Consider the following 19,548-nt stretch of genomic DNA (forward strand, 5'->3'; position numbering starts at 1 on the left):
TCCCCCAGGGCTCATGTTTAAGCCTCCTTTTGTACAACTTCTATGTAAGCGACATCGACAATTGTCTTACACAAAATTGCAGCCTAAGACAACTTGCAGATGACGGAGTGGTGTCTGTCGTAGGATCAAACGAATCCGACCTGCAAGGACCCTTACAAGATACTTTGAACATTTTTTCAACCTGGGCCATTGGGCTAGGGATCGAATTCTCCACGGAGAAAACAGAGATGGTGGTTTTTTCTAGGAAGCATAGACCTGCAAAACCAAAGCTTCAACTTTTGGGTAAACCGATCACTCATGCTATGTCATTCAAGTATCTTGGGGTCTGGTTCGACTCCAAATGTACTTGGGGGGCCCATATTAGGTATCTGAGTAAAAAATGCCAACAAAGAATAAACTTTCTCCGTACAATTACCGGCACCTGGTGGGGAGCCCATCCCGAAGATCTTATAATGTTGTATCGAACAACTATTCTCTCAGTGATGGAGTATGGCAGTTTCTGTTTTCAATCAGCTGCCAAAACACACTTAATTAAACTCGAGCGAATTCAGTATCTTTGTCTCCGTATTGCGTTGGGATGTATGCCCTCAACGCATACCATGAGTCTCGAGGTTTTGGCAGGCGTACTCCCACTAAAAGATCGCTTCAATTTATTATCTCTTCGGTTCCTCATCCGGTGTAAGGTTATGAACCCATTGGTGATCGGAAATTTTGAGCAGCTTATCGAGCTAAATTTTCATTCAGGATTCATGAGCTCATATCATGAATTCATCTCCATGCAGGTTGATCCTTCTTCGTATACTCCCAACCGTGTTTGTTTTCCTGACTACATCAATTCCTCTGTACATTTTGATCTGTTCATGAAGGAGAAAATCCATGGAATTCCAGATTATCATCGATCGGGGATCATTCCTACGATCTTCAATGCAAAGTATGGGCGTGTCAATTGTGATAATATGTACTTTACTGATGGTTCCTCTATGAATGAGTCCACAGGATTTGGAGTGTTCAACGAAATTTTTAGCACCTCCCACAGTCTTCAGAATCCTTGCTCTGTGTATATTGCTGAATTGGCAGCAATACATTGGGCGCTGGACAGCGTCGCCTCACGACCTGTTGAACACTATTACATTGTAACGGATAGTCTTAGCTCTGTCGAAGCTATCCGTTCAGTGAGGCCGGAAAAGCACTCGCCGTACTTCCTTGAGAGAATACGAGAAATTTTGAGTGCTTTATCCAGACGCTGTTATGTCATTACCTTTGTCTGGGTCCCTTCACATTGCTCAATTCCGGGTAACGAGAGGGCTGACTCATTGGCAAAGGTAGGTGCAATTGAAGGCGATATTTATCAGCGTCAAATCGCTTTCAATGAATTTTATTCTTTAGTCCGTAAAAATACCATCGCTAACTGGCAACGTAAATGGAACGAAGATGAATTGGGCCGGTGGTTTCACTCGATTATCCCTAAGGTTAGCCTCAAACCATGGTTCAAAAGTCTGGACTTAAGTCGGGACTTTATTCGCACCTTCTCTCGACTCATGTCCAATCACTGTTCGTTAGACGCGCTACTCTTTCGTTTTAATCTTGCCGATGGCAATATCTGTGCTTGTGGCCAAGGTTACCACGACATCGAACACGTTGTTTGGTCGTGCGAGGAGTATCTTGTTGCCAGATCGAATTTAGAAAACTCTCTTCGGGCTAGAGGAAGGCAGCCCAATGTGCCGGTGAGAGATGTGTTAGCTGGTTTAGACCTTGATTACATGTCCCAAATATATGTCTTCCTAAAAGCTATCAATCTTCGTGTGTGATTGTCCTTATATCCTTATATTCTCCTTTTCCTTTCCCTTCGCGAGAAATCAAATCCCTTCTTACTAACAATAGAATAAGGTGAAATGTAAATACATGTTAGATATAAGATAGGCTTAAGAATTGAGTATGATGAATGTGAGTGCGAATGTGAGTGTGAACATTGTCAACATATCCTTATATCCCATCCTTTTCCTGAAACAAAATGTCACCCTTCTAAACTCGAGCAAGCCGCGAGTAATCGGTTCTCTACTTCATTAACATTAGAATTAATAAAAAATGTTTATATATACTTGTAACTATACAAATAGGAGTTTGGCTCCTTTAAACTTATGTAACTGAGCCTGTAAAAATAAACGATTTAATAAAAAAAAAAAAAAAAAAACAACAATAAAAAAAGGAACCGTACTAGCAGTTTCTCCTCTTCACGCGTGACATCTGGTAGAATCGAGAAAAAAACAAGAGTCGATGCGTCTGTGGATACATCCGATTTAATCAACCTGACTCAACTTGTTCCGATTACTCGGTCTGGCAATTCAGACTCACTGTGTCATCCTTCAACATCTTACGCTGCTGATAACAATCAGACGAGTCAAAATAATGCTATGAATCCTGAAATTGCATCGCCTCAATTACAAAGAACATCGCCACCTACACCTTCAGCTAGCGGTTCTACAGTTCGCTACACCACTAGCAATCTCAGAAGCTATCCACCTGTGCCAGTTACATCATCTTTTCTCACAGGTAATGTTCATACAAGTATATGTCCGGCCGAAGCCGGTTATGTTACTACACCACTGATTAGTGATTCACAACTGCAGACATCAACAACATCAGCAGCTCGCCGCACACCTTCACGGCAAAGAAATTTCAATAGAGGACCTGTACTCGACCATCATCCTGACATTATAAGCGCAGAAACAACATTTCCACGGTCTCAGTCAACAACTGCTTGCTCAGCTATTCCATCATCAATCGCAACATCGATGGATCGTCATACTGTAACAGAATCGGCAAGTACTGCGATGCCGATAGTTAGTACAGTAAACTCACAAAAAGATAGGACTTACTTCGTTCGCAACGCTTTTTCGCCATCCATTCCAATGCTGTCCATCGCTCCTCCAGCAAAACCAGCTAAATGGTTTTACGTAACACGTTTCCTGCCTAACGAAGAATCCGAGAACATCGTACGATACATTTCTGGAAAATGCAATTGCGATTCCTCCCTCATCAAGTGCCATAAATTAATGCGCCAGAACCAGGATAATAGACCAATATCTTTTGTATCATTCAAATTGAATGTACATGAGTCATTGGAAGGCCCGGTTAATTCAAAAAACTTCTGGCCGAACGGTGTTTCGATATCTCCTTTTTTAGATCGACCACCAGTGCGAACTCGCCGCAACTTCACCACTCCCCAATTGCAACAACAACCCTACGAATCTCAAAGATATCCGAACAACACTCCAATTCAAATGCAACCTCCTGTCATACAAGAGTCATTACAAATAAGCAGCCTCTATCAAAGAGCTTCGCCGAGACGAGTGTGAACCTCGTTCGTGTAAATAAGCCACTACTAGTGTATTACCAAAATGTTGGTGGGATGAACACACGAATCATCGAGTATCATCTTGCATGCTCAGACACATCTTATGATGCTTATGCTTTCACTGAAACCTGGCTCAACGAAAACACTATATCGCAGCAAATTTTTGGACCAACCTATGATGTATACCGACGTGACAGGTCGTTAACGAATAGCAACAAACGCACAGGTGGTGGTGTGCTTCTTGCCATTCGTTCGGATTTAAAATCTCGTGAATTACAACCTCCAAATTATTCAAATTTAGAGCAGATAAGGGTTGAAGTATCATCCGCAAATCAAACTACTTTCATCTGTGTCGTTTACTTCCCACCGAATCTGATCAACGATCCTGAAATTATCAACCGTCATATAACTTCACTCACCTGGATTACATCCCGCATGAAACTGACTGATAACATTATCATACTTGGAGATTTTAATCTGCCAGGTATTGCTTGGTCTAAAGGAACACAAGCTGATTTATTTCCTGATTTATCTCGTTCCACAATTAGCGTGACAGCTACGAAATTGCTTGATGAGTATTCTACTGCAGGGTTATGTCAAATTAATGATATTCCCAACGATAATAACCGATTTCTTGATCTGTGCTTCGTAAGTAATGAATTGTTATCCAAAATAATTGTTGCTAGAGCACCCGCCGCACTTGTAAAAACGTGTCGGCATCATCCTCCACTTCTCGTGTCGTTCATCAAGCCCAATACAACCAATTTCACGAATACTGCAGAATCATTTTATTATAGTTATCAGTACGCCGACTTCACATCGATGAACCATTTCCTCAACGCTTTGAACTGGGATGAACTGTTGATTCAACAGGATGTTGATGCAACTGCTGCGAATCTTTCTCATGTACTTTTATATGCTATAGACCAATTTGTTCCGAAGAAACGAAAGAAAGTTCCTGTCCACCCACCATGGTCCAATTCCAGCCTACGACGCCTGAAGACTATTAAGAAAGCTGTATTAAGAAAATTCTCGAGATACCGCAATGATTTGTGGAAATCTCGCTATGTTACCGCAAGTAAAAACTATAGAATCTTGAATAAGAGGCACTTCGGCGAACACCAAAGTCAAGTACAACGTAAACTGAAGCTTAATCCAAAATGCTTCTGGAAACACATAAATCTACAGAGAAACGAGTCAGGGTTGCCATCTGTTATGACTTATGAACAGGAAGAAGCCTCTACGATTCCTAGCATTAGTGATTTATTCATTGATGCAATGACTGTTCTCAACGTTTGCTCAAAACTGAAAGCATCATCAAACTGTGGGCCTGATGGAATTCCATCCATAATCTTGAAACGCTGCTCTGCTAGTCTTTCTCTGCCATTATCAACTTTATTCAACACCTCTATTCAATCCGGAATTTTTCCCAAAGCTTGGAAACAATCATTTGTATTCCCTGTATATAAAAAAGGCTGCAAGAGAAATGTGAAAAATTATCGTGGAATTGCTTGCTTATGTGCTATGTCCAAGCTGTTTGAGGCAATTTTACTCGATTTCATGCACCATGCATGTAAAAATTACATAGCGGAAGAGCAACATGGATTCGTACCTAAACGTTCAACTTCCACGAATTTGTTGCTTTACACATCATTCATTTCAAAAACGCTAGAATCCAGATCCCAAGTCGACGCTATATACACGGACTTCTCAGCTGCTTTTGACAAGATCAATCACCAAATTACAATTGCTAAGCTGCATCGCATCGGGTTCAATGGACCACTACTGCATTGGTTGGAATCATATTTGACTGGTCGAACAATGAGCGTCAAAATAGGTGACTTCATATCCTCCCCTTTCGACGTAACATCAGGCGTTCCACAAGGAAGTCATCTAGGATCATTGATTTTCGTACTATATTTGAACGATGTCAATTCTGTTCTCAAATGTATGAAGCTTTCATATGCTGATGACTTCAAACTCTTCGTGCGTGTAAATAACCGTGATGATGCGACTTTTCTACAGCGACAGTTAGAAATCTTTGCCAGCTGGTGTGAAGCAAATTGTATGTCGCTGAACTCATCAAAATGCTCTGTCATCTCTTTTTCTCGCAAACACACAACGATACAGTACGATTATGAGCTTTTCGGATCGATACTCAACAGAGTCACATGTATAAAAGACCTGGGATTTATTTTAGATTCGAAGATCACGTTCAGCGAACATATCGCATACGCAGTCTCAAAGGCTTCCAAGGCTCTTGGATTCATTTTCCGCACTACTAAACACTTTACGGACATACAATGCCTTAAAGTTTTATATTGCTCTCTGGTTCGCTCGATTTTGGAGTACGCTTCGGTCGTCTGGGCTCCATATTACCACAATAACATACAAAGAGTGGAGTCTGTGCAGCGTAAATTTGTCCGTTATGCACTGCGTCGTCTCCATTGGAATGACCCTCAAAACCTTCCAAGATATGAAGATCGTTGTAAGCTCCTGGGTTTGGATCAGTTATGCGTGCGACGTAACACAGCTAGAGTTGTTTTCGTTTACGATCTCATCCAAGCCAACATCGACTGTTCTGGATTGTTAAGTTGCATTAATTTCAACGTCAGAAGGAGAAATCTGCGTAACCACGAATTTCTCCGCCTTCCAACTGCACGAACTAATTACTCTCACCATGAGCCTGTTGCTAGCATGGCTCGAACATTCAATCGCCATTTTGAAAACATCGATTTTCATATATCAAGGAACAGAATAAAAAATCGTCTTAGACAAGCTCAAACGTTATTAGGTTAAGACAATTAGTTAAGTAGTTAGTATCATTAGGGTTCAATGTCAACCTGTTGATAAATAGTTAAATAAATAAATAAACACAACATATGTCGCAATAACGATTTTCAGTAATATGCGTTTGAAATCTCTTAATGAATCGTTACGTTTTTCGTAGAGTGACCTCCTATATAGAAACCAAAGACATAGTCCCAATGAGGTACATATAGAGGTGGAGCAGTAGGTGAAGTGTATCTGTATTGGCAAGCCAAATATCGTGTCGTAATTATTTGCATTCAATATTAAATGTATATGGAAGAAACAAAACAATGTTGAAAGTACTTACGGTTGCATGATAATTTGAGCCAAAATTCTCATGAAATCATTCAACTGGTTGTTTTTTAACAGATGACAATTATATCGTGGCTTATTTCGATTATTCATGTGGTAAAAAGGTCTAGAGAGCAGTCGTTCTCGTTCTTAGTTCTCGAAAGCAGTAATATTTTCGGTGAAATTTTGATTAATTGGCGATTATTATCTCACAACATAGACTGAGAGCCTTCTAAACATCAACTTCATAACGGTAAAATAATGAAACTTCGTTTGTTTCTATGAGCGTGGGGGAGTGAAAATGGCACATGGAAATATCAATTTTATCCGTCTTTTTCGACGTCATTTCACAAATATTCACTTCACGTTATCACATTAGCCTCATATTCAGCGGGAGCTCTACAAAAATGTACGTTTTTAATTGATAAATTACTTCCTGAAAATAGCATTTTTACATGGATGCGGTGGGCAATCAAAGATAAACACAACGACTGACGTCACTATTTGCGAAATAGTTATGGCAGCGCATGCTATGTCGCTCAAAACTCGACCATCTTCATTACCTTTTTTCCAGGACATTGACATAGTCCTAAGTCAAAAAAAGAAACCATCTAACAATTCATAACGAGTTGACATTACCTTACAAGTAAAATAACTACCTACATATAGTTTTTGTTTTGATAGTTAATTTTTCCAACAGTCGATAGCTCGTAAGATACGAAAAAATTTAAAATACGTTTGAATCAAACCCCGAATTCGTTTACAGTATTATTGATTATATATTATACATTAGTGTGATTCCTCTTAGGAATAAGATTTGTAGTCAATACATATCGTAACAATTTCCATACTACATTCCACAATCACATGATCCGTGTCAATTTCCCTCCAGTGTTGGATTTCCAGGAAATCATTTAATCTACTAGTCAAAATTCTGCCCATATGAACTGGATTGCACTTCGTTTCATTCGCACCCGAGAGAGCAGAATAGCATGATTCCGGACCGGAGTCCGTGTCATCAAAAGCGTGAAAACAGTGCTATGTTATGATACTACAAATTAATGGCGAATTGGATCACTTCCCGTGGGATCTCGATTCGGTTGCTCTCGAACCCATCCATCTTGTCGAGAATCCTTTCGCTTCGTGAAATATGCAGAGGATGATGACACGGTTGAGCCATGCTATTTGTACGCAGCCGACGTATCACAAACACTGCCAGGTATAGCGACGAGTGGGCGAGAAGGATTTTATGGTGTGTTTGCTTTTTACAAATTCTGTGGCGCTTGTGTGGGAATAATTTTGCAAATTGTATGCCCGGCATTAGTTTCGGCGTATTTGATGATGATGATGATGGTGATGATTGCAACAGGTTTGATTGAATGAATAGACAGGCCGTGATGGTTGTCCCCGTGGGTTCGTCATCCAACTAATAGTACGTCGTCATGATGAATCTCGGAAGATGAGCAATTTGGACGTTTAGTAGGGACACTTCTAGAGACTCATTGCTGAATGTGTCAAATGAGACTCCCTCTGAATTGTTATTTTACACATATAACACATAGCACAAATTGGTTCGTTTTGTCCGTAACTGTCCGGTGGAAAGGAATACGAAGAAAAGTCGTAGAACGGAGAAATCTCGAAGTCACATTCACGTTTAGTTTAGCTAGAATTTTAGGAGCGTCGATTGTCCCAAGAAGCAGTTTTCCAACGATGATCGCGCGCATATCGTCTCTTCTTTTAGCCAGTGTGTCCATGTTCAGCAGCTTGCATCGACTTTCGTATGGAGGAAGCGCCATCGGGTCCCTCCAAGGAAGATTCCGAAGCGCAAACCTGATAAATTTCCTCTGAACAGACTCAATCCGTACGGACCAAATATCAGTGTAAGGACTCCAGACAACCACTGCCGTTTCAAGGATTGAGCGGACGAGTGCATAGAAAAGTGCTCTTAAGTACGGATCACGAAAGTTCTTTCATTATGAATCCCAGATTTTTGTTTGCTTTAGCGATGATATTACTGTAGTGATTCTGGAAGGTAAGTCCACTATCCAAAAGGACACCTAAATCTTTGACTACTTTCACTCGTTGAATTTTTTGCTGGTTAATAGAATAGTCATATTGTATCGGAGGTTTCTTCTTACTGTAGCTGATTACTGCACACTTCGCAACGCTGACGCTAAGTAGATTACATGTGCACTATTCGTAGAAAACGGTAATCAATTTCTGCAGTTCGGAGCAATCGGTAACTGAATGAACAGCAAGGAATATTTTGAGGTCATCAGCGTACACGATTCTGCATCCTGGGGGGAGTATCAGACATACATCATTGTAGTAAATCGAGAAGAGTAGCGGTCCAACGTTACTTCCTTGCGGAACGCCTGATGTACTCTGAAAGTCACGGGAACGATTGTTCCCTAATTTCACAGAGAGTGAGCGGTCTACGAGGAAGGATTCCAACCATCGGGCGAAAAGGCACAAAGAGAAGTAATTCCACGATAGTTATTGATATCGCATTTGTTTCCTTTCTTGAATACAGGAAAAATTAAGGACTTCTTCCAACACTCGGGAAATGTTTTCTGAAGAAGCGATTGATTAATGATCATCTGTAGCGGTTCCGAAAGATAGGTAGCACTATTTTTCAGTACAATCGAAGGTATCCCATCTGGTCCCGGCGTCACTTACTTTTTCAATTGTTTCATGACAGTAGAAACTTCACTTTGCGAAAAGTTGGTTATGTTTATGTCACATATGTTTTCAGGAACATATTTCAAGGCTTCCTTTGCTTGCTGAATAGACGTATTGCCAGCGGCAAAGACACTCGGAAAATGCAAAATAGCGAAGAGATTGCAAATTTCCTCAGGGTCGTTGGAAGTTTGGTCGCCAAGGTTCATTTACGCTGGAAATCCGGTTTCATTGCGTTTTTCGTTAACGAATGACCAGAAACGTTTAGGATTTCGTTTCAAATCACGTTGTCTTCGCAAAACATAGTTAGAATAGAGGTATCGGTTATAGTTCCTGTATCGCCGACTGGCACCACAAAAATCACGTTTGGCAAGTAGCAGTCCACTGATCATTCAACAAGAGCTGAGGATTGTACCGCTCATGGTAACTCTACCTGAGCTGATGATTCTGCCGGCTAGTGATCATTCTATCCTGAATTCCTCGAGTCGAGAAAGACGCACCACGCTAGATATGGGGTACAGACTAGGGGGGCGTTGCTGATAAATGGTCAGCTGCATCCCAATAGGAAGTATCCTGTGTCGGGCGCACGTAGAGAACATCGCAGACCGCAACATCCAAATTATGAGAACACTTGTAATACTAACCTCGACCCAACCGCGAGCAATCGGTTACATATTACTAACATAATTGCAAGGCAAACAGTGTCGAAATATTGAGCTCCCGCCATATGACGCCATATGAACCTTAATGAAAATATATATTTTGGAAAAAAAAACTTTATCATGTTTTCTTCGAAAAAAAAAAACTGATCCTATTTTTGTTTAAAGTCAAGGTAGGGATATACTGCACTCGGCAAAACTTTAGATAATGTGAAATAAGGACTTTTGTCAAAGACGACAATATTCTATCTTTTATAGCTTTTGAAATATATGCATGAAGACTCTTGTAAATTCTCAGAATTGTCATGTTCTTGACATTTTTCTAAATAGAAAAAAGTTTGCAGAACATATTAATCGCGAGAATTTATACACAAAAAAATTATGAAAAATTATGTAATTTTTCAAAGAAAACATGAAACAATTGTTGTTAGAAAAACTCTTCCCCTGTATAAGTGCTACTTCCGATGTATGGATGACTTGTTGGTTATTATATGAGCTATTCATATATTTTACCCGAATTAAAAAACAGGAAGTGGGTTATATATGTGGTATAACCCCAAGAGTGACGAAGGAATGAATGAATGAATAAATGAATATTTGGGGGCCTTAGAAAACGAGAGCGTTACGTTGGAGGCACAATATTTAGCAAAAGGAGATATCACACAACATTTGTATACTACATAATACATCGCTTGTATTGTGATATGATTTGTATTCCATTTCCAAAAGACAAAATATCTGTTGTATCAAATCAGTCTACATAATTTTTGCGTTCGCTCATCTATATAAATAAAAATGTAAGGTAAAATCTGTTGGTAAGCGGAAAACCCGAAGAAGGGATGTTCCGATTTTAGCCTTCTTTATATTGTTGTATTCGTCTCCTCCCGTAGATCAATATAGTGGACAGAAAGATCGGAAAATTTTTGGAAAATCCTGAAGGAAGGTCGATTGATCTTTGATCTTTGTTCGTAAGTGGAAATGGATTTTCAGGCGAAATAACGCATTTCCATATCTTATCTATATATACAGGGTTTTCTAACTTTAAATTCCGAAAGTAAATTTAAATAAAACACACTTAGAATTCGAATTTCGATGAAAATTTTATTTCAAATTAAAGTTCGGTTTATGCCATTATGTGTGAAATACAACATCATTCAAATGTCCACCTAGGGCTTCCTCGCACACCTTGATCCGGAACAGGTAATTTTCGATGACTTTTCGGCACATATGGGGCGGTATCTCGGTCATAACTTCACGAATGTTGTCTTTCAAATGTTCAAGAGTTTGCGGAGAGTTGGCATAGACACGGTCTTTCGCATAACCCCACAAAAAAAAGTCTAGCGGGTTCAAATCACATGATCTGGACGGCCAATTGGCATCACCAAAACGCGAAATTATGCGTCCCTCAAATTTCGTTCGCAATATGGCCATGTTCGGTCGTGTTGTGTGGCACGTGGCGTCATCCGTATCCATATCTTCAATTTATGGCAAAAAAAAATCGATTAACATGCGGCCATAGCGCTCACCATTCACAGTTACCGTCTCACCGTCCTCATTTTCAAAGAAATACGGCTCGATGACTCCACCAGACCATAATGCGCACCAAACAGTGACTTTTGGCGGATGCAATGGCCTCTCAACAATCACGTGTGGATTTTCTGAGCCCCATATACGGAAATTTTGGGTGTTCACATAGCCACCGAGCTCGAAATGTGCCTCATCGCTGAAGAAAATTTGATGCAAAAATTCAGCATTTTTCTGCTGTTGTTCGTTCACCCAATCGACGTATGCCCGACGCATTCCATGGTCACCACGCTCTAATTTTTGTACCAGTTGCACTTTATATGGATGTAGGTGCAAGTCCAAATGCAAAATTCGCCACAATGATGTGTTTGACAAGCCCAATTTCTGAGCACGCCGTGGAATCGAAACATTCGGGTCATCCTCCACACTCGCAGCAACAGCAGCAATATTTTCGGCCGAACGCACATTACGATGATGCACAGGTTTCACAATATCCGCTACGGATCCAGTTTGTTCGAATTCACGCACTACATTAGCGATTGTGTGCTCTGTAGGCCGTCCATGACGACCAAAATCCGCAGACATTCAACTAACGATATGACGCTTTGGTTGACAGCTATATCAAACGGTTGTCAGCGCAGGGCTGTATACTTTCGGAAGCCCGAAATGGAAAACCCTGTATAAAAATGGATTTCTGTCTGTCCGTCTGTCTGTCTGATTCTTATGGACTCGGAAACTACTAAAACAGATCAACATTAAAATTGGTATGTAGGGGTTTTTGGAGCCGGGGAAGGTTTTCGTGATAGTTTGAGAACCCTCCCCCTCTCTAAGGAGGGGCCATACAAATGGAACACATACTTCAGTATAACTCGAGAATTAATCAAGCAAACGAACCCAAATTTGGCATGTGGAGGATTTAGGGTGCAATAAATGTTTCTATGTTGGGTAGACACTCCTCCACCCTCCCTAAGGGAGGGATGCTGCAGAACTCGAGAATCAATGAATATTAATAATATTAGGGACAATAAATGTTTCTATAGTGGTTTGACATTCGCATAACTCGAGAATCAATCGAGCAAACGGAACCAAATTTGGCTTGTGGAGGTTTTAGAGGGCACGAAATGTTTCTATGGTGGTTCGACACTCTTCTTCCTAAGGGAAAGGGGGCTACCATACAAATGAAACACAAACTTCTGCATAACTCGAGAACTATTCAAGCAAATGGAGCTAAATTTGGGATGTGAGGGATGTTTTTGGGTACGAGAAATGTTTCTATGATGGTATGACACCCCTTACTCCTATGGAATGGAGAGGGGGTCCCATAAAAGTATTACTCATATTTCAACCAAACATGACAATTGAAAATTTTCGGAAAATTCTGAAGGGAATTGGGAAAATTCGGGAAATTCAATTCGAATATGTTCTACAATTACAAAGTGACAAGCGTTGTTAGTCCATTTGATGTTTCCGCCAACGAAATTGGTTTTTGTTCGAAAGTGGAAATGGATTTTAATGTGATAAAACGCACTCCTTCATCTTCTTCTATCTATATAAATAAAAATGGATCGCCGAATGTGTTGATAACAGCAAAACTCGAGGTAGCAATTATCCGATTTAGGGCTATCTTCATTCTATCATATTTTCTGTATCGAACATTTATTCGATGTAACGGAGAAACTTGCAAAAGTGATTGAAAAATCTCGAACGAGAATTGTATCTGAAAATAATCCGATATTATAATGACGAGTTTTGGTAGAAGTGCTAGAAAAATTTATATTAAAAGTAAATTGTAAAGGATCAATTAGAAGATGAATCAATGAACAGTTCTGCGATTGGACCCATGATCGTAAGTAAGAAAACGTGAACGTTTGTAGGTATTGATAACAAAAAAAAACTTTGGGCGGGACGAAGTTTGCCGGGTCAGCTATATCTATATAAATAAAAATGTAAGGCAAAATCTGTTGGTAAGCGGAAACCCCGAAGAAGGGATGGTCCGATTTTAGCCTTCTTTATTTTGTTGTATTCGTCTCTTCCCGTAGATCAATATAGTGGAGAGAAAAATCGGAACATTCTCGGAAAATCCTGACGGAAGGTCGGAAAATTGAATTCCCACATGTTCGAAAATTACATCATAATAAGCGTTGTTAGTCCATTCGATATTTGCGCTATCGAAATTGATCTTTGTACATAAGTGGAAATGGATTTTCAGGCGAAATAACGCATTTCCATATCTTATATCTATAAATGAAAATGGAAGGCCAAATGTGTTGGTAAGCGCAAACCCCGAGGAAGGAATGGCGATCCCCTTGTACAGTACACAGTAGCAATGTAACTGCTTACCTATCGACATAACCTTGAATTATTATGTGGAAGAGAAGTTGAATTACTAAAAGAAAGTGAATAAAATTCGGAATTATGCATTTAAATATTTATTGTATCTATCATTCCTGTAGGAATTTTTAACTCGATATACTCTAAGTAATAAAGTTCATGAATTCGATTAATTCTGGCGACGCCCGCGACTATTCTTCCAACAGAAGGCCAGATGTGTTGGTGTGCCCTAAACCCGAGGAAGGAATGGTCCGATTTGAGCTGTCTTTATTTTGTAGTTTTCTCTGTATCAACCATGTATTCTATGCAACGGAGAAACATGTTATTTCCAAATGCTTAAAGAATCTTGAACAAGAATTGTGTCTAAAAATAGTTTTATATTATAAGGACGAATTTTTGTAGAAGTACTAGACAATTTATAGTAAAAGGAAATTGTAAAGGATCAAAGGGTAATCAATCAATGAAGAGTCAGTGATTGGACTCACTAACGTTCACTTAGTAAGAAAACGTGGATGTTTGAAAGTATTCAAATCAACAAATCTATTTTGGGCGGGACGAAGTTCGTCGGGTCAGCTAGTCCCAGTGTTTGGATTTCGATCAAAATCGAATGATACACAATGTGTCATGCAAGTAAACTCTCATCCTGCTGTTTCATGATGCATGATGGATCCTGCTGTTTCATGATGCATGGAGAGGTCGATATGCATATGTTAGGGGCAAAGAAGAAAATAAGCTTTCTGACCAAAAGCGTATATGATAGCTTTGCTTGCATGCTGGTGTGCAATAAAGTGCGAGCCGATGCAGAGTTGTCTCGTTCTCTTTTGTGTCGTGATTTGCAACACATAACAACAAAAGAATACCGCTGGGGGAAATGTTTCCTGAAAGATCATATTTGAACGAACGAAACGATTTTTTCAATGAGTGGATCATTTGGCAAACACTGGCTAGTCCTTAATAATTTTCTTGAGAATTCTAAAAAAACCCGTTTCGAGAAAATTTTATTTTTATTTAAACAATTTTTTTCAGTGTAATTTTTTTATATTTTTTACATTTCCTATATTTACTTCTTTTATCAAAATTTGGTAGGTTTTATAGTTTTCAAATTAGAAATTTTTACAAAAATTTTAGTAAAAAGAAAAAAAAAACTTCGACTCTTTTTAGAAAATAGTCTAATTTTTTTGAGATTTCAAGTATGCAAAATTGTTTAAATGACCAATGTTCTCACACCCACAACGTTTACTTGCAGTCTGAAATGGAACTCGAATCGATTTGGTATGAAATTTGTAAATAATAATACACTCAAAAAAATCCACCCGTCAATGCTACGTGAAAAGTCACGTAGAGTTCGAAAAATTCATTTTCAGCCGATGTTATATGACAAAAGTAAATATAAAATTAGGCACCAATCACTTTCACTGCAGTCGTCCCATCTCTATTACGTGAAAATCCCGTACTCCATAGCATTCATTTTGACAGTTGCTCTTCGTGCTCATTATGTGATGTAATCGGATGCGAACAACAATGGCGTCTGCTGAAAACAAACAGCAAGAGCTGCTAACAGATTCAAGTAATCAGTTCTATCAACCAACAGCTGCAATCGAAACCACAACACCTACGGCTATCAGTGAAACTGATACGTTAGACGAGATTTCCAGTAGATCAATATAGAATCCAACCAAAACAAACGCTATAAATCAACGCAAAACGTAAGTACATGAATCCCTTGTTTATGCGGAAAAAAATACTCAGTTCTGTATTTACTTTCCCACAGGAATCCAATGCATCGTGCACCAGCAATACGAGTATACTAGAAGAACTGTCAACGAACGGTTCTCGTTCGGCAGAATTTGAAAACAGATTGGACAAAGCAGAACCATATCTGCAAAGTTACCCAGGTACTTCGAATTCAGGTACTCTTCCATCAATTGAACAGATAAATTTTAAAAAAATCACTGAATTCTCCTCTGTCGCTTTCACGCTTCCAGCGCACGACAGAAATGTTTTTACAGCGAAATTCTTAGAAAAGATGCTGATACATTCTGAAGAAGGGAAATAAATTTTAAACTACGCCTCGAAAACGGAACTTTCCGAGGCCAAACAGCTAGTACTATCAAGCATTATTGCAAAGCATCACTTGAATACCAGAAAAAAGCTTTTAACTGAAGACCTTCGAACATACGCCCTAGCAGTGACGTCACTTTTTAAGTTTGAACGACTGGTAAGTTAAAGATAGAACAATAAGAAAAAAAACAATCAGTGATAAATCATGTTTCTTTTGACAGGAGAATTATTTCATACCGAGGAGCGGGGATCGGAAGAACCATGGCGGAAAAATTGCCAACAAAATAGGTAACTTAAAACAAAGAAAACGTAAATGTGAAGCTAAAGAGAACGCATACCAAGCATCCACACAAACAACAATCGATTCTCAATCTACTCGGGATGTTGCTGCCGAAGAAGCTGCTGAGTGGTTGATGCTGAATAGTGAACCATGGTCTGTTGTCCTAGAACGGTGGAGAGTTAGCTACGAAGCACGCAAAGGGCACTTATTGTCACGGAAGTGCATCACCCAAATTTTTACAACATATCCTCAATACAAATGTCAGCATGGTTTTCAACTGGTATGAGTTTTTGAATTATGTTTTAATTAATGTTTTAAATAATGTTTAAAATATAGACTGTTTGTCTATAATGCCGTGTTGAATCGGTACACACAAAATAACGTGGTGTATAAAATTTGTTTCTAATTCAATTTTAGATCGACATAGATTTTCAGAAAGCTTTTCCCAACGCGAAGAATGGATTGAAGGAATTACTACAGCTGGTACCACAGGTTACAGAATATATTTCTAAGAAAGCCGTGGACCCATCGGCCGTATCATTACTTGAAAGATTGACTGATGATACAACAAATAACGGTAAAGAGCATCTCAGCTGTTAGATATATTATGAATTGATATAAATGTGGTTATTTTCATCTACAGATAAGCAAATTTGTACACTTTTGCTTGCTCTAAACACCGTGCTGCCCCCAATTACGGCCGCACATCATTTTAGACCTACCATTTTAGTTGGGCAAGAGGATACACTCATTTTCGTTGATTCTAAAGAGTTAGCTCTTAATCTTAGTTAGTTAAATCTACCGAAGTTACACAGAGCTGGATTTTCCAATCGTGCCTAAATTAGTTGCAGTGGGTGAAAACTTGGACCAATTGCAGGGAACATTCTTTGTCTTGTATGACGATGTGTGTTATGAGCTTCAATCGGCATCAAGAGCAGTTGATGTACTAATTAAACTGACTGCAATCCTTGGACTCCCTTTTTCGAAAATTTCGAAATTTTTTTTGGCACTTTCTCAGTCGTTACATTTACGGCATAAATCAACAAGAGTCTTATGCTTCCATCAATAGACTTCGGACTTATCTCGAGACGAAAAAGGCAAATAGCACACTGTGAACATGACTCGGATCACCTGCATGATATCTGGATGTACGATTCTCTCTGCATCACCAATAGAATACCTTACACATCTTAAGGATTACCATCAAGTTCCATCCGTTTATCAATATAGATGCACGATATCGGGTTGTCACCAAGTGTTCTCTAAGGTATATCCATTAAAAAAACATGTTAGTCATCATACCGGATTGCACAATGACAGCAGTATAACTTAGCATGATATGTCATCACAGGAGAATTTATCTATTTCGCTAGATGTAGCAAATGCTTCATCATGCTATTCCGAAGGTTGTTCGTCAAAAGTCAGGCGTATTGAATGCAGTGATAATCAATCTGAACACGTAAACCGAGAACCAATCAATATACTTAATCAAATGGCGCTAAACTTAACTCTGTACATGCATAAACATAATAACTTTACCCGAAAAGATGTGTATCAAATTCAAAATGAAATAAGCCTTATGTTTTCAGAGATAGCAAATAATTTAGAAAAGTTTAAACAATACGTAACTGATTCAGAGAACAGTTTTAACTATCAGAATCAAATCGAAAAGATGAAAACCATATTTGATTTTATAAATACAGATCATAAGTTCTTCAAATATATGAAAAGTTGTGTAGGATTTGAACTGCCAACCATAGTCACCATAGAAAAAAAATGACGATATTGCTTCCAAATTGTTAGAAGGCGAAAACAACTACGAAAGCGTCCATGTAAATAATTACATGATAATAATGCCTATTGAATTTAAAATCAAAGCCTTTTTTGAATGCACTAATGTATTGAAATCCACATTACAAAATATAGAACAGCTACACAAATCGACCGAAATTTCAAATTACATAAATGGAAGTACATGGAAAGGTATTAAACAAAAAGTATGGTTATATGCCGACGAATATGAAATTAATGATTCGCAGAGTTCACATAGTAATAGACACAGTATTTTTGGAATATATTATAAATTTCCAACAATACCCAAGGAATACCAATCCAGATTATGCAACATTTATGTAGCCGGAATGGCGCAGAAATCAGATATCAAAGAAGTAGGAATGAATAAGCTTATGCGCGCTCTAGTCGATAGATTCAAAAAAATTGAGTGTGAAGGAATCAATATTGTTTCCGATGGTAAAACAACACTAGTTAGATTTGTGCTGTGTTTTATACAAGGCGACAATTTGGGTGTCCACTCGATGCTACTTTTCGTAAATGGATTTAATGCTACTTTTTTTGCCGGTTTTGCAGACGACCTAATGTACTTTTAAAATCGGATTGTAAAGAACATGCTGATTGCCTTCGTCGGCGTCAAGACTACGCTTTAGATTTAGAAATAGGACAGCCTAGCGAAACAGGGATATGTGGTAACACGGTTTTCAACGAACTGCCATCTTTCCATGTCATGGAAAATTTGAGTGTTGATGCGATGCACGACTTGTACAGTTCAGGTATTTGCAAATCTGGTTTAGTGGAAATCTTAAACTATTGTATCTATAGCAAAAAGTATTTCACTTTAAATGATTTCAATATGCACAGAAAATGTTTTGGGAAAATGTATATAGACAGCGAATTATCTCGAATGCCAGATATAGCGGAAGGATATAACAGCAAGAAAAAGCAAAAAACCGTTCATATACGAGTAACTTCTAATAAAATGCGTATATTGATGCATTACATTACTTTAATCATTGGCAAATATGTACCCAACGATGACATGGTTTGGAAGTACTGCATAACGCTAGTTAAATTAACCGAGTTCTGTCTGAGGAGTTCATTTTTACTAAATATAATTAATCAATTGCGAAGGTTGATTAACGTGCATCACAGTATGTACATTGATCTATTTAAGAAAGAACTTAAACCGAAGCATCATTTTATTGTGCATTATCCTTCGATTATTACTGCATCAGGACCAGTGGAAGATATGATGTGTTTTAGATATGAATCTAAACATACGGCTTTCAAGCAGTATACTCATATCACGCCTTCGAGGAGAAATGTGTGTTATACTCTTTGCATAAAAGCGTCATTACAATTTGCTTACGATTTTTTCCATCAAAGTTTTTTCGAAGATTCCGTCTCTGGAGTATTTAAAATGTTTGATTTGAGACTGCGTAATTATTTCGGCAAACTACTACAGCCGTTGAATATAGATTAGAATTTTGATATGCTATTTGCGAGTAGTGTTGAATACCAAGGAACTCATTATAGGGCGGAAAACAATCATATAATGTACTTATATGAAATAATTGAGTTCATCAAGCACGATACCGAGTTACATGTTATATGCCAACACTGGCAAGTTGGAAATTATTCCGAACATTTTCTGGCATATGAAGTAACAAGATGTTTACCTATAGTAGATGTGCTGAAAGTCGACTTATTTGATGGTTTTCCCGTTTCAGTACATAAAATCGGTTCTCAGTCTAGCATGTATT

The 19,548-nt window shown here is 38.6% G+C and overlaps 1 protein-coding gene and 1 long non-coding RNA gene across 2 annotated transcripts in view; one reads left to right on the forward strand and one right to left on the reverse strand.

Moving 5' to 3' along the window:
- The window catches only part of LOC129776422 (PDZ domain-containing protein 8), a 48,459-nt gene that overhangs the window by 26,414 nt on the left and 2,497 nt on the right, over nucleotides 1-19,548 (reverse strand). The gene's annotated exons all lie outside the window — the stretch shown is intronic.
- On the forward strand, nucleotides 15,019-15,857 carry LOC129776423 (uncharacterized). The gene is made up of 3 exons (XR_008743106.1): nucleotides 15,019-15,356; nucleotides 15,422-15,545; nucleotides 15,636-15,857. It is a non-coding gene; the product is annotated as an uncharacterized LOC129776423 (long non-coding RNA).

The sequence above is a fragment of the Toxorhynchites rutilus genome, chromosome 3 (genome assembly GCF_029784135.1).
Source record: "Toxorhynchites rutilus septentrionalis strain SRP chromosome 3, ASM2978413v1, whole genome shotgun sequence".
NCBI lineage: Eukaryota > Metazoa > Arthropoda > Insecta > Diptera > Culicidae > Toxorhynchites > Toxorhynchites rutilus.